The 15,182-nt window shown below is 45.2% G+C and overlaps 1 non-coding gene across 1 annotated transcript; it reads right to left on the reverse strand.

Annotated features, from left to right (window-relative positions):
• Nucleotides 1–1,859: 1,859 nt before the first annotated feature.
• TRNAC-GCA (transfer RNA cysteine (anticodon GCA)) lies at nt 1,860–1,931 on the reverse strand. Its single transcript has one exon. It is a non-coding gene; the product is annotated as a tRNA-Cys (tRNA).
• Between the last annotated feature and the right edge of the window lie 13,251 nt (nt 1,932–15,182).

Here is a 15,182-nt window from a genome sequence, read left to right on the forward strand (position 1 = left end):
TAGACCACCAGTCCAAGTTCGAAGCATGAAACAAGGCACCCAAAGCTGGTGCACTGGGACGACCCAGAGGGATGGGATAGGGAGGGAGGTGGGAGGAGGGTTCAGGATGGGGGACATACGGACACCCATGGCTGAATCATGTCAGTGTGTGGCAAAACCACCACAATATTGTAAAGTAATTAATCTCCAATTTAAAAAAATAAGTTAATTTTTAAAAAAGAATATGCATTATTAACATTTATTGTCTCATAAGTCTATAACAAGCACAGCACTAATAATGCAGTTGCATTGGAGTTCCCTTAATCTTCACAACAACCATAGGGGTGAAGAGGTATTAATATGGCTTCCTGATAGCTCAGTTGATAAAGAATCCACCTGCGATGTGGGAGACCCTGGTTTGATTCCTGGGTTAGGAAGATCCCCTGGAGAAGGGAAAGGCTACCCACTCCAGTATTCTAGCCTGGAGAATTCCATGGACTGTATAGTCCATGGGGTCGCAAAGAGTCAGACACGACTGAGCGACTTTCACTTTCATTTAAAAGACTTGAAAACTGAAGCACAGACAGGTCAAGTAACTTGCCAAGATCACACAGCCAGTGTGAGCAACAGAGATACAGTTTGAAACCAGGCAGTCTGATGCCAGGTCCCACGTGCCTAGCTCCCAATCTTATGCTGTGATCACTGTTACCCTCTGAGACAGTGACAGCAGACAAGGAAAGAAGAGATCCCCACATGAGGGAACAGGCATCAGACATGGCTCCAAAACTGAACCACAGTGAGAACTAAGGTGGGGCAGGACCTGGCCCTTTTTAGTATTTAACCTCTTCTCACACAAAATCTCCTGGATCAGCAAAGTAAGTCCAGAAAGAGAAAAACAAATGCCGGATATTGACACATATATGTGGAATCTAAGAGAAAATGGTATAAAGGATCTTTCGTGCAGAGCAGAAACGGAGACACAGACAAATGAATGGATAGATGCCGAGGAGGCAAGGGGTGGGGTGGGAGGAACTGGCAGATTGGGATTGACACATATACACCACTGACTTTTGTGGTTTAGTTGCTAAGTCGTGTCTAATTCTTTAGGGACATCATAGACTATAGCTAGCCATACTCCTCTCTGTCCATGGGATTCTCCAGGCAAGAATACTGGGAGTGGGTTGCCATTTCCGCACCGGGGGATCTCCCCCCACCCAGGGATCAAACCCACTTCTCCTGCATTGTTAGGCGATTCTTTAGAGCTGAGCCACCAAGGAAGGACCGAACACCACTGATTCTCTGCATAAAATAGACAACTGATGGAAACGTACTGCATAGCGCAGGGAACTTTACTTAATGCTCTAGGATAAACGGAATGGGAAGAAAATCCAAAAGGGGAGGGGGTATATGTATCTGTATGGCTGATTCACTTTGCTGTACAATAGAAACTAACACAACATTGTAAAGCAAATCTACCCCCCAAAAAATTTTTTAATTCCCTGGATTCTTTTTGCTGTTCTTGTTTTTGTTAGAAACCAAGCTTTGTAGTATTTTTTCTCCAAGTGACACACCCACGACCTCAGTGTCCTCACACACATGCCTAGGCATTTCTGCCATTTCACCCAGCAACTCATGGGAAACAAAGGGAGGCCAAGAGAGAACTGCAGAGAAATAGGCAGAGACTCACAAGTAGTAAAGATGATGAGCATGTTTCTTAAGAAGTCTGAACAAGGACTAGGCTTACTCACAAAGAAAGTGAAGTCATTCAGTTGTGTCCGACTTTGCGACCCCATGGACTGTAGCCCGCCAGGCTCCTCTGTCCGTGGGATTCTCCAGCCAAGAATACTGGAGTGGGTTGCCATTTCCTCCTCCAGGGGATCTTCCCAACCCAGGGATCGAACCTGGGTCTCCTGCTTTGCAGGCAGATGCTTTATCCTCTGAGCCACCAGGGAAGCCCCAGGCTTACTCTCAGGCAATGTTAATTTCCCTGGATATGCTTCACCTTGGTCGTCCCAGTTCTGATCTTGGTGGTATGTACTCAATTGCTCTGTTGTGTTCAACACTTTATGATCCCATGGACTGGAGCCCACCAGGCTCCTCTGTCCCTGGAATTCTGTAGGCGAGAATACTGTGGAGTGGGCCGCCATTTCCTCCTCCAGGGAATCTTCCCAACCCAGGGGATTGAACCTGTGTGCCCTGCATTGGCAAGTGAATTCTTTACCACTGAGCCACCTGGGCAGCCCTTGGTGGTGGGTACTGACAAATACTGACCAAAGCTTGGCGCTCCAGACTCAGGGTGAGATCAACAGAAGGTCTCTAGTCCCAGGCTCATGGAGCTCTGTCTGCTTTAGGTCATCTGTTGATTTGATCACAGGCCCTTTTTCATTCCAAACTGAGGGTCTAGGCATGTATGCCTCCATGCTTCAATCTGGAGCCGGCACTGTGGTAATGGTAATTTTTCCCTGTGGTATGCGTGAGCGTTCCCATGGGAACATAATTTAGCTGGACATATTAAATCATGTCATCAGCAGTCATGAGCCCAGTGGATTATTGATCAATGGCTGTGAAATCAAAGTGTATCTACAGAATTACACTTGGAAGCAGAGACTCATTTACAGTCAACTTTATTCTGGAAGGTCTCCATCTGACAGAGCCCTGCCCGAGAATGATCTTTTCAGGGCTTTGTGTCTTAGGCTCTTCAGGACCTGTATGATGTCTTTGAAAGGACCATGCAAACCCTCAAGTAAATACAAGTTCTATGGTGCTTTTCATTTCAGGAGCTTGTCTTGTATTTAGGAGCTGGAATATACGGAAGGACTTTCCAGTCTGTGTATTACCTAAGCCTACCGCCTCCACTTCCACCCAAAATGACAGTACCGCCCCCTCCCCCAGATTCCTCAGCATCTGCTGAGTGATGCTGGGCGGCACCAGCCCAGGCACTGGCTCTTCAGCTTCTTTTCCTGGTTTGCGTGTTCTTCCCAAATACATCCACACATTTGATCCCTTGCTTCTGACCCCTCTCCTCATACAGTCAGGGGATGATGATAATTGAGCCTGCAGATGAGGGTAGTGGATGGCATTGGTGGGGCGCATGGAGGTATCTGACCCCAACTTCTAGCACTCTCTTAGAGGGTGGGAACATGTAACATGTTTTGTTTTCTCCCTGCAGGTCTTAGTTGCACAAGAAAGGCTAGCCGTATCAATCTTAACTACAAATGAAACTAACACGTGTCCATAGATGGACTGGTTAACAGCTTCAGTAAAAGTGTGGTTTGGGAGAGGCGGCTGCACACTCTCAGAGAACTGAGGTTTGGCTTCAGATTTTATGGTAATTCTCATCTTTACTGCAACCATAAGCAAGTCTCATTATAAATCCTGTGTATTTAGTTGGGCTGAAGGATATGCAAATTTTTTTGATGAATGTAATGCAATCCTGTATTTGGAAGACAGGTCATGGGCATGTGATTAGAAGTGGTGGCCAAGACCGAGACCCTCCCTTCTCTGTATGAAGCGGCTGTTACTCAGAGAAACTGTGGAGTTTGGGAAAATTTACGGGAAGGAGTAGAAAGAACAGGATCCCACATTGTCAGTTACATCAAGTAAACCGAGGTCGAGGACTGAGTGACACGTGCTGCTGTCAGAATACATCGCTGTGATCACTGAGCTGACAGTGTATGTATTAATGAGATTGACATAGGAAGTTCTTGTCGTAAAATTTGGGAGGATTTTCATAAAATGATCAAGACAGATGCAATTTCTGTTAGGGCCCCACCTCCCTATACATGGCTAGAAAGCATCTGATTCTGATTATCCTGACATCTCGGAGCGGGCTTTGCTTGAAGCAGTTTTTATGGCTTGCAGACTCCGAGAAGCTTGAATGTCCAATTTATAGATGAACCCACAATTGGTCATATATGCTCCCTAGCTCTGCACCCTCCTTTTCTGAGGTAGACAGGAGCTAGGGAAGGACCAGTGTTTTTTTCTTTTGGTGATTTCAATCCCAGTTCTTCACTTAAACCTCTTATTGTAAATTATAAATGCAACACAACTATATAACATAGACACGCAGGTGCGACTCGCGTGAGGCGGGGCACCCTGTGCCTGCCCTGTTGGAGCTGGTGGCCAATTACATTTATAACCCTCATCACTGGTGTTTCTCCAGCCCATTCAGGGAAGGACCAGTGTGACAGAAAGAAATACCTTTCTGCCCAGCATCTCCTTGGAGAAGCAGAACCCAATCTGAGTCTGAGCCGCTGATGGAACGATATTAGTAATAATGACAATAACAGCACGCGTTGTTGTTGTGTGCTTACTGCGTGCCAGGCAAGCTTTCAAACACTGCGTGCTTTCACTTAACCTTTCAACAGTCACACGATGCAGATACAGATGAAGAAACTGAGGCACATGGCTGGATAGGAGGCTGTAGCAGGGTAAAATGTTGAGACAGGAAAAATTAGAGATGAAGACTTGATGTGTCCCTTTTAACCTCTTGTCCAAACGTCCAAATTGGCTTCCCTGGTGGCTCAGACAGTAAAGTGTCTGGCTGCAGTGAGGGAGACCCAGGTTCAATCCCTGGGTCGGGAAGATCCCCTGGAGAAAGAATGGCAACCCACTCCAGTACGCTTGCCTGGAAAATTCCATGGACGGAGGAGCTTCGTAGGCTACAGTCAATGGGTCGTAAAGAGTCGGACACGGCTGAGCAGCTTCACCTCTTCTTCCAAATTTCTGCTGACGAGCCCTTGTTTTTCTGCTGACAAGCATGAAATGAAGGTCATTATACTTAGACTTACAGCATGAGTTTCTCAAGTGTTCACGAACACAGGGTTCAGTTTCAATCCATGGATCTGATAAGACTTATAAACGCCACCCAACGACACAGAACACATGGTGATACAAAACAAACAAGGCACATTTGCAACAGCCAAAAATTGCTTTGCATAGTAAAGTGTGACTTTAATGAGCTATAAGTGTTATACTTGCATGATATACAGTGGACACTCCCTAATAGCGACATTCCTATAGCTGGCACCCTGGCAAAAACTTTCAAGTCTCATCTTCATCAGAAAAATGATTTTCTTTTCTGTAAATGGCCTCTAAATGAGAAGAGGAGTTTGTATTGGTTATTTGACCCTGAAAAGATAGTATTGATCTACAAAATGAATTTCAGAAGGGAGAGAGGCAGGAAGTGAGAGGGAAAATAGAAGATTTTTAAGTGACTTATACACGGCGAAGCCAGAAGGGTGTCCCGGCTACAGAGAGAGGAGAGCTGCGTCCAGGGCTATCGCATCTCATGCTGTTTGCACTGCCCACTTACTCAGCCTTACCGAACCCCAAGCCCCCTTGTATCTTACTTACCTGCCGAGGTAAAGCCTGTAACAGTGGAAACAAACAGGGAGGTGATAGTTAGGAAAAGCATCGTTGGAACAGTTACAGACTGTGTGTTATCTACAGGTCATCGGACAAAGGCCAAGGAAACCGCAGCTGCCTCGCACAAAGAGTTAGAGGCGGTCCCAGCCAGGCTGTGATGAGAACAGAGCGACAAAGTGAGGCGCAAAATAGAACGGAAATGGCACCCCAGGCGCTCCTGGGCAGGAAGAGAAAATTCGTCCACGTCCAGATGCATCGCCGTGGGCTTTCCTAGCTGTTTGGTTCAACACAGTGGAAGCCTGAAGTCAAATTCCAACCAGCTTAATGCTGCAGAAGATCCCCCCGTTTCAAGAAGCCAGACTGGTGGTGGGCTGCAGGCTGGTTTCAGCCTTTTCAGTGACTTAATTTCACCTATTCTGCCCCACACCATGCATATTACATAGCCGACCTGAAAAAATCGTGTTGATTCTGAAGAATAAATCAATTCCTGCAGATAAGATGCAGACCAATGAATGTTACAGAATGCCTGAAAGGGCCTCGACCTGGCCCCCCTCCATCCCCCACCAGCCATGTGACCTTCAACCTCCCACTGAAGCCCCTGGGCCTTGTTTCCACATTAAGAAATGGATTTTTTTTTTTTTAACATCTGCTCCATCTGTGTCAGGTTTGGTTTGTCTGCTGCAGTTGTAAGTATCAAATAAATTCATGACACAAGAGCATTCTGTGTACTGCACAGCCATCTGAAAAAGCCTGTCTCCCAGATAGAGTCTCCCCTTCAGGGCCCCTTCCCCGGTGGCTCAGACGGTAAAGCGTCTACCTGCAATGCAGGAGACCAGGGTTCCATCCCTGGGTCGGGAAGACCCCCTGGAGAAGGGAATGGCAACTCATTTCAGTATTCTGGCCTGGAGAATTCGATGGACACAGGAGCCTGGCAGACTACAGCTCATGTGGTCACAAAGAATCAGACACGACTAAGTAACATTTCACACTTCAGGGATATTTGACTATTTGGGCCAATAGAATGGGTAGAAGTGTATTTTGCATGTTGAAAGGATATTCATTTTTAAGGGCCGGAGAATGGACTATTTGGGTTGACAACATCATCATTAATGGAAACGGGAGCTGAAGGACCAATAGGATGAAGGTGGCAGAGATGAAAACAGGGTTGAAGAGAGAAATGTGAAGTTTGGAAATATTGAAACTGAGAAGTGAACTGATTGAGATCTACCAAGGCATTAAAGTGCAAATAGAAAGGGAGATCATTAAAATCTTTCACGGTTGATATCTGCCGCATGCTGGTGGGACACACGCATATTACACACAGCCAGTGGAGGTTGTTACAAATCTATATGGGGGGGAATTTTTTAGAAATAAGTAGGATTCAATCCTTAAAAAGATGGGCACTGAGAGGAAAGGGGACACTCCTGGAGAGGAGAAGGTTAATTGACCATTGGTCAAACCAGAAATAAGAAGGCAATGATCAGTTTCACAGGTAAGAGATGGTACAGTTTGTACAGAAATCATTGCTCTGCTCAGTTCAGAGGAGAGTTCAGCATCTCAAGGAAAGGATGTCATTGTCTGGCTCTCTCCTTCCTCTTCCTTTACCTGCAATGCCAGGTAAAGTGACATTGAGCAGACAGAAGCCAAGCTTTCCACTGAAAAGGTGCACTTTTGGAAGCAGGCCAGCCTTGGGCATTCCCAGGAAGATCTACTGGTGAAGATCATCTTGTTGTTTATTGTTTATTTTTGTGGTTGTCTCTAAGCTGTGTCTGACTCTTTGCAACCCCATGGGCTGCAGCACACTAGGCTTCCCAGTCCCTCACTAGTTCTCAGAGTTTGTTCACATTCATGTCCATTGAGTCAGTGATGCTGTCTAACCATCTCATCCTCTGCTGCCCCTTCTCCTTTTGCCTTCACTCTTTCTCAGCATCAGGATCTTTTCCAGTGAGTTGACTCTTCATATCAGGTGGCCAAAGTATTTGAGCTTCAGCTTCAGCATCTATCCTTCCAACAAATATTCAGGGTTGATTTCCTTCAGGATTGACTGGTTTGATCTTGCAATCCAAAGGACTCTCTAGAGTCCTCCAGGATTGTCTATGTCTTGTTTGCTGGACCCAAGAAACTTGAGACATTGAAAACTTGGGAAACTGAAAATAAACACTCCTTCTTTCAGCCTTCACTCACCAGGTTCAAACTTTGGGGCCCAGGAAACCTGCTCCCAAAAACACAGTAGATAGAGATCTTTTCTCCCTAACAAATGTTTAAGCAATTTGGGAGCAATCAAACAACGCATCCTTCCTACTAAGAGAATAAGAGTATTCTGCACTCTGTTTACTGGGGATGGGAGATCCACATTATTGGGACCTGCCCAACGGGAGTCTCACATTGACAGGGTGTCTTGGGTCACACAGCACTCCGCTTCTCGGAGCCTCCAGGGACACGGCCACTTACTGCACAAGATGTCCATGTACCACAATTAGAATTAAGTGAGCATATGGCAGGAAAAATCTGCTCACAGGGAAAAAAAAAAAAAAACGAAAACTAATATCACAGGGAAATGGTGCGATTTAGGCAGAGTCATCTGCAAGTCTGTGGACATGGTGATGCCCAACCGGAGGATGAAGAGCTAGGGGCCACCCTGGGGAAGATGGCAAGTGCTGGGAGTTCAGACCACCCCTGGCTTCTGCCTGCAACCAAATATCCAGCTTCCCGTCCCTACTGATGTCGGTGTCTCCTGCAAGGATTACTCAAACAAGGTTCCTTGCTTGGAAGAATCAGTCCTTTTAACTAGGATTAAAAGATACTTCACAGCAGCCAAATTAGCATTTTTCACCTTGACTTATATTTAGTTACTTTGGCTTCAAAAAGAATTTCATTGAATGCTTCCCCAATACTACTCATGGGTCATAGAACCAGGGAACACTCAGGCACCTCCCATAAGGAGGCAGGACAGTCATGCTAACAGCCTCACTCATCAAAGAAAGGCTTCTCGGCTTTGCAAAACATGCGCTTTCTTCCTCCAGTCACCTTGTAATTATCAAACTGGCCAGAAAGGTGTCTCTAATCTCTGTTACTTGCCAGCTTTGGCTCCACATGAGCTGTCCAAGGGAGCCCCAGACTGTGACATCTGGCTCTAGTGAAGGGAGTGAAGTGAAGCCACTCAGTCGTCTCTGACTCTTTGTGACCCCGTGGACTGTAGCCTACCAAGCTCCTCTGTCCATGGGATTCTCCGGGCAAGAATACTGGAGTGGGGTGCCATTTCCTTCTCCAGGGGATCTTCCCGACCCAGGGATCGAACCCGAGTTTCCCGCATTGGAGGCAGACGCTTTAACCTCTGAGCCACCAGGTGAAGGGAAGCTAGTTATTAAATATGACACTCCCCACAGAGATGTTATGGGGAGGGAGGTCGGAGGGGGGTTCATGTTTGGGAACGCATGTAAGAATTAAAGATTTTAAAATTAAAAAAATAAAAATAAATAAGTAAATAAATAAATATGACACTCCTTTTGTCCAGTGTTCTCACAAATAAAACCCAATTTTGCTGTGCTGGTTCCTAATTCAAGTTCCTGACAATGATCTCACTTAGCTTCACTTCACTAACCGCAAAGAATGTGGAACTCAACACAAACCAGTAACAGGACCTGGAAAATGCTTGTGGTGACTCTAATCCACCACACCTCCAGTCCGCGTGCCCCCCTGCAGCCCCTCTCTGAATCCTGGCCGGGCTGGAGTAGCCAATATTATGTGACACAGTCAGACAGGGTCAGGCCACCCCAGTGACCTCACGTTAACCTGATTCCCTTGCATGCAGAGGTCCTGGGGGTTAAGACTTCAGCACAGGGATGGCATGGGGGACAATTCCACCCATAACAGCATCTTATATTTCTTGATGTTCCCAGCTCTCAGTGTGTCGGTCTCCTTGGAAGCGAGAGAGGAGCCATTGAGGCCAGAGAGGGAGAGACAGGAGAGAAAGAAAAAGGGAAGAAAAGGATGCTACTGTGTATAGAAAGAGAAGGAGAAAGTTTAAGAAGAAGATGTGGGCAGGAGACCAAAGGCCATGGGGATAACTCTGGTGAAAGAGTGAAAAAAACTACCCTATCGGAGCTCCCCACTGCTCCTAAAAGGTGACTCCCAGGACGGCCATCAGCTGGAGGAATAAGAAAGAAATAAGATCGTGAACAGTGTAGAGAAAACCAGTGGTCAATGTGGGCCGGGAGGGTGGGGAAGAAAGTTGTCGGCAGGACAGGAAAAGTGGTTGAAAGGCTGGAGCATCAGAAAGAGAAGAGAGGAAGCAGAGGAGAGATGCTTACACTGTGACTGAGAGATGCATCTTCCAGTAACCCTTACTATACGTCTCACTTAAATGCTGGCAGAGAAACAGACGGACTTTAATTCCACTGAAAGAAAGTGAAAGTGAAGTCGCTCAGTCATGTCCAACTCTTTGCAACCCCATGGACTGTAGCCAGGCTCCTCCATCCATGGGATTTTCCAGGCAAGACTACTGGAGTGGGTTGCCATTTCCTTCTCCGGGAGATCTTCCCAACTCAGGGACGGAACCCGGGTCTCCCGCATTGTGGACAGATGTTTTACTGTCTGAGCCACCGGGGAACTCCATTGGCAGGTTGGTTGATTCTACTCCTCTGATGATTACTGGCCTAGAGAGCGGCTAGAAGAAGAAATAGACAACAGGAAATAGAGAGGGACTAAGTGGACAAGCATCTAACTCAAAATTACAGAATTTTCTATGAGCACAAAATAGAAACCTATCTGTATAAACATGCATAATTTTAGGCATATAGATAATCACATCACAAATGCTTCGGGATAGAGGTTGGCTGTATTTAGTTGAAATTAATATCAAGAAATAGTCCTAAGTCACTTTGCCTAATGCATCATAAAGAATTCAAATATTCTAAAATGTGATGAACAAGATGAGAAAAGCCAGCTTTACCTCTGCCTTTGATTCTATCAAAGAAAAGAAAAAAATCAGTTACCGTCTAACAACTGCTACATAAATAGAAAAATATTTTATAAACATGACACCAAATAAACTTCTCCATGTCTAAATTTTCTTTCTAAAAATATGTAGGCTGTAAAAAAAAATTGTTATGAAAATATTCCTACACAAAGACACAATGTATTATCACCTTGTAAAGGTCCTTAGATCACCATGAATGTTTCACCGTATGGATGCAGCTGTTTCTAAGTCAGGTCTGGAATATGTGTCTCGGTTTCTTTGTAAACAATATATTTCTAATGAAACCCTACAGTCCACTTAGGGAAACTAATTCTATACCCAGCAGTAGTGCATGTAGAGAGCATCTAAAAGTTTTTTACACTGAAATGAGAATAGACTTCTCCAGATATCCCAGTGCTGGAGTAAAAGCACTTAAGAGAATTCAGCATGTGGACAGAATATTCTTCCAGCTAGAAAAGGGCCAGGAGTCAAAGGAGGCAGGAAGCCAGGAGAAGACAGTCAGTCGCTGTGCTTAGAAATTCCCGGCTTCTCATTATTAAAGTGCTGTCTGTTCACCTGCTCCATCCAAATCAGAGCGTCAAGCTTGAGCCTGGCGCTGTGAACCAGGATGTCTGGCACCGGGCAGCTGGACGGCTCTGAGCATCTTCTCTTGTCAGGGATGAATGAATCATCTCCAAAGATGTCAGCATCTGCCCAAACCCTTCTCCATTAAAATAAATGGCAGATGGTCATGTTTTTATATTTAATCAGCTCCACCAAATGCAGCTTCATCTCTTATAAAACGAGACCATCTGCAACGTGTAGGTGTGCAGACCTCACTCAGTGCCCGCTACTGCAGCTTTTCTCGGGGAGGTAAAGCCATCCATGCTAACGTTTGCTGACATGAAGCACAATAAGCCTAGAAATCCTTTAACATAAAGCCCCATGTTTTTCATAAATACTTGCATTTAATAATCCTAAATATTTATGGTTGGAGTGCCCTTCATAGGAGGTTTGCAAGGAAGGTTTATGTTTCTGGCCCAGAAGAGCTTGCAATCATGTCTGGGAAGCCTCTGGTTTTAAACTGTCTGAAATTGCTTTCATGACAAAAGCGGTCCTTTTCTTTGCCTGTAAATTGCCTCAATACACACTTTCATCTTGACTTTGACATGAGTTCTTTCAGAGTAGGTCAGTTGTGGCTGCCAGAGTAGTCACCTTGAGACACACATACACACACACACTCACACACACACATGACCACAACACCATCAACAAAATATGTGTAACACAATCACTGGCACATCACCACCTGGGTGGGGTCTGACCAGGTATGAAAAATGGAATACTTATTTCGAAACCCTGGCAGATGGAGCCCCCACTCTGTTGGCCACAGAAAGCAATGAACAATCTTACCACCAACAGTAATCTTTACATTTTATTCCCTCCAGAATTGAAAATGAGGGTCAGCAAAACAGTGATCCAGAGAGCTAACTCTGTTCCCATGGTGACAGCGTAATGGCTGGGGACCTGTGTTCCCAGAATGGAGGAGTCTGCAGGTGCAGGAGGCTCTGGGATTCGGGGTCTCAGGGAACAAAGAAGAAATGCAGTCAGTTTCTCCCCAGACACGCTTACTGTGGAATCAGGAGGTAAGATGTCATCCAACTTGAGGGTGTCTTTGGATTATTAGTTTAAACTTTGACCAGCACTAGCCTCTCAAAGCCCAAACCTCTTAGCCTAGCACCCAGGGCTCTTCCATCCCGGCCCTGGCTGCTCCCCACCCTCCTCTGCCCCATGGCTCCCCATTCTTCAAAGAGCACCTCAAAGATGTTGGTTGAGCGGCTTTCCAGCTCCTCATAGTCACCCACTTCGCAGGTTCCCTCTGCCCTTTGTGTTTGCAAATGCAAGTCCCAATTACATATTTGCTGTTCTGTCTCCTCGAATCACTCCACATTCAGCTGTATTTTTCATATTTATCCCTTTCGAGACGCCTCACATGAGCCCAGTGTAGAGTGAGGAGGTTACGATAGGTCTCTTGACTGAACAGAGGCACTGCAGGCTTCTGCTGGGTAGAAATACCAGATCTGAGAAAGAGTGGAAAGGCGCTGGACTTATTTTCCTCCAAATTAACAGAAAGGAAAATTAAAAAAATAAGAAGGATGAAAGGAGCAGGAGGAGGAATGAGACGGTACGTGAAGGAGCATTCATTGGCAAAAAGTCAAACAAAATTAAGAATACATTGTATTCCAGGATCTTTGGGAAAATGCACCAGTCGTCACTAAGCAGCTGCCCATGAGTTATACCTATGAGTTATTACCCACTAGGACACCCAGCAGGATCTCAAATGTCATGTGCCCCAGGCAAGCCTGTTAATTGGCCCTGCCACCCACTCCTTCCCTACAGGCTCATCACCAGTACCAGGTCTCCTCTCCTTTCTTTTCCCTTAAGAAAAGGCCCTATCACCCCCCAGCCACTTGGGCAGAAACTAAGGAGCAGCGAATCCTATAAATAAAGATGTCAGGACCTCTCATCCTTCCAGTCACCTCTTGCCCTGCTAATTGTGACAGCCCCCTGTAGGCACTCAACAAATCCCATCAGCTGACTGGTGGTTTCCTCCAATATAACCAGTGTTTCAGCTCTCTGTACATAAATGGCCTTAATAAAAGTATATGGAGACCTTTGGAAAGTTCCTACCTCTGATTCTCTTGGCAGATACATTTTTATCCTTTTTATCTTATGTGCATTAAAAATGGTAAGTCAGAAAGAGAAAAACAAATATGTATTGACATTTTTATGTGAGATATAGAAAAATGGTACAGATGAACCTATTTGCAAAGCAGAAATAGAGACACAGACATAGAGAACAAGCATATGAACACTGAGGGGAGAAATGGGTGCGGGATGAACTGGGAGATTAGAACTGACATATAAACACTATTGATATTATGTAAAACAGGTAATTAATAACAACCTATTATAAACCACAGGGAACTCTACTCAATGCTCTATGGTGACCTAAATGGGAAGGAAATCCAAATAAGAGGCAATAGGTGAATATATATTGCTGATTCACTTTTCTGTGCAATAGAAACTAATGCAACATTGTAAAGCAATTGTATTCCCATAAGAAAAAAAATTTAAGGTATCTAATTCAAGGTCATAGGGTTGCTAACTTGAAATTTACCTAGTGTATCTTTTTAATCCCATGGACTGCAGCACTCCAGTCTTCCGTGTCCTTCACTATCTCTCACAGTTTGCTCAAACTCATGTCCATTGAGTCAGTGATGCCATCCAACCATCTCATCCTCGGTCATGCCCTCCTCCTCCTGCCTTCAATCTTTCCCGGCATCTGGGTCCTTTCCAGTGAATCAGCTGTTCACATCAGGTGGCCAAAATATTGGAGCTTCAGCTTCAGCATCAGTCCTTCCAATGAGTATTCAGATTTTATTTCTTTTAGGATTAACTTGTTTGATCTCCTTGCAGTCCAAGGGACACTCAAGAGTTGTCTCCAGCAACACAGTTTGAAAGCATCAATTCTTCAACACTCAGCCTTGTTCACGGTCCAACTCTCACATCCATACATCACTGCTGGAAAAATCATAGCTTTGACTATATGGACCTTTGTTGGCAAAGTGATGTCTCAGTTTTTTAATATGCTGTATAGGTTTGTCATAGCTTTTCTTCCAGGGAACAAGCACCTTTTAATTTCACGACTGCTTCACTTTATCAGGCCTCACAGTGACAGAAAGACAACATCCCTCTCTGAGTCTCTTTAAAATGCTCCCAACTGACAATCCAGCTATTCTCTCAGACTTGCTTCTGGTTTGTACTAATTAACACATTTCTGTGCCTTTAATAAAGGACTTAAGTTGTGAGATCCTGCATTTATTGAAACAGGGCTTCATGTGTGGTACAGTCCCTCTCTTTCTGAAATCTTCCCAACTGCTTTGCAAAAATCACAGCCGAGCCCAGGCACTCCACTCACCAGGAAGGTGAAGACGGAGTGAGTGATCTTCTGTGATTTTGATTCACAGGCTCCTTGGGCTCAAGCTCTGGGTTTAAAATGAAAGTGAAAGTTTCTCAGTTGTGTCCAACTCTTTGCAACCCCATGGACTATACAGTCCATGGAATTCTCCAGGCCAGAATGCTGGAGTGGGTAGCCTTTCCCTTCCCCACGGGATCTTCCCAACCCAGGGATTAAACCCAGATCTCCCACATTGCAGGCAGATTCTTTACCAACTGAGCCAACAGGGAAGCCCAAGAATACTAGAGTGGGTAGGCTAATCCTTCTCCAGTGGATCTTCCCGACCCAGGAATCGAACCAGAGTCTCCTGCATTGCAGGCAGATTCTTTACCAACTGAGCTAACAGGGAATCCCCCTGGATTAAGCACCAATGAACTCCTGTGACATGAATTCAGCCCCTTCCTGCCCCGAAACTCTATTCCCTTTACTCTTAAAATGGAGAGAACAGCAGTGTGTATTTTAGACCACAGATGTGAGGATTCTGTGAAATCTTGTATTCACAGCACCTAGCACAGGTCTTGGGGCATCACAGCACCTCGGGGTTGATTTCCTCCTCCATCCTGTCTCAGCTGATTAGGAAAACAAGGTTTCACATGATCCAGGGGCCTACCTGCTGCCCGCAACTTACACAGAATTATCATATCTTCCCATACATAAATATACATAAGATGAGCGGTATAACATTATTAGCATAATGGATATTCTAATTATGGCTCTAACATTAAAGCTGGCACCAAACATTAATCCCTGGGGAATACCAATTGCTAAGGATGTAGTTACCAACCCTTTTGGAGTGTGCTCTGAGGATTGAACTTGTGAAATCAAGGAGCCATCACACTTTCCAAAACACAGGAGGAA

The sequence above is a fragment of the Ovis canadensis genome, chromosome 3 (assembly GCF_042477335.2).
Source record: "Ovis canadensis isolate MfBH-ARS-UI-01 breed Bighorn chromosome 3, ARS-UI_OviCan_v2, whole genome shotgun sequence".
In the NCBI taxonomy this organism is placed as follows: domain Eukaryota; kingdom Metazoa; phylum Chordata; class Mammalia; order Artiodactyla; family Bovidae; genus Ovis; species Ovis canadensis.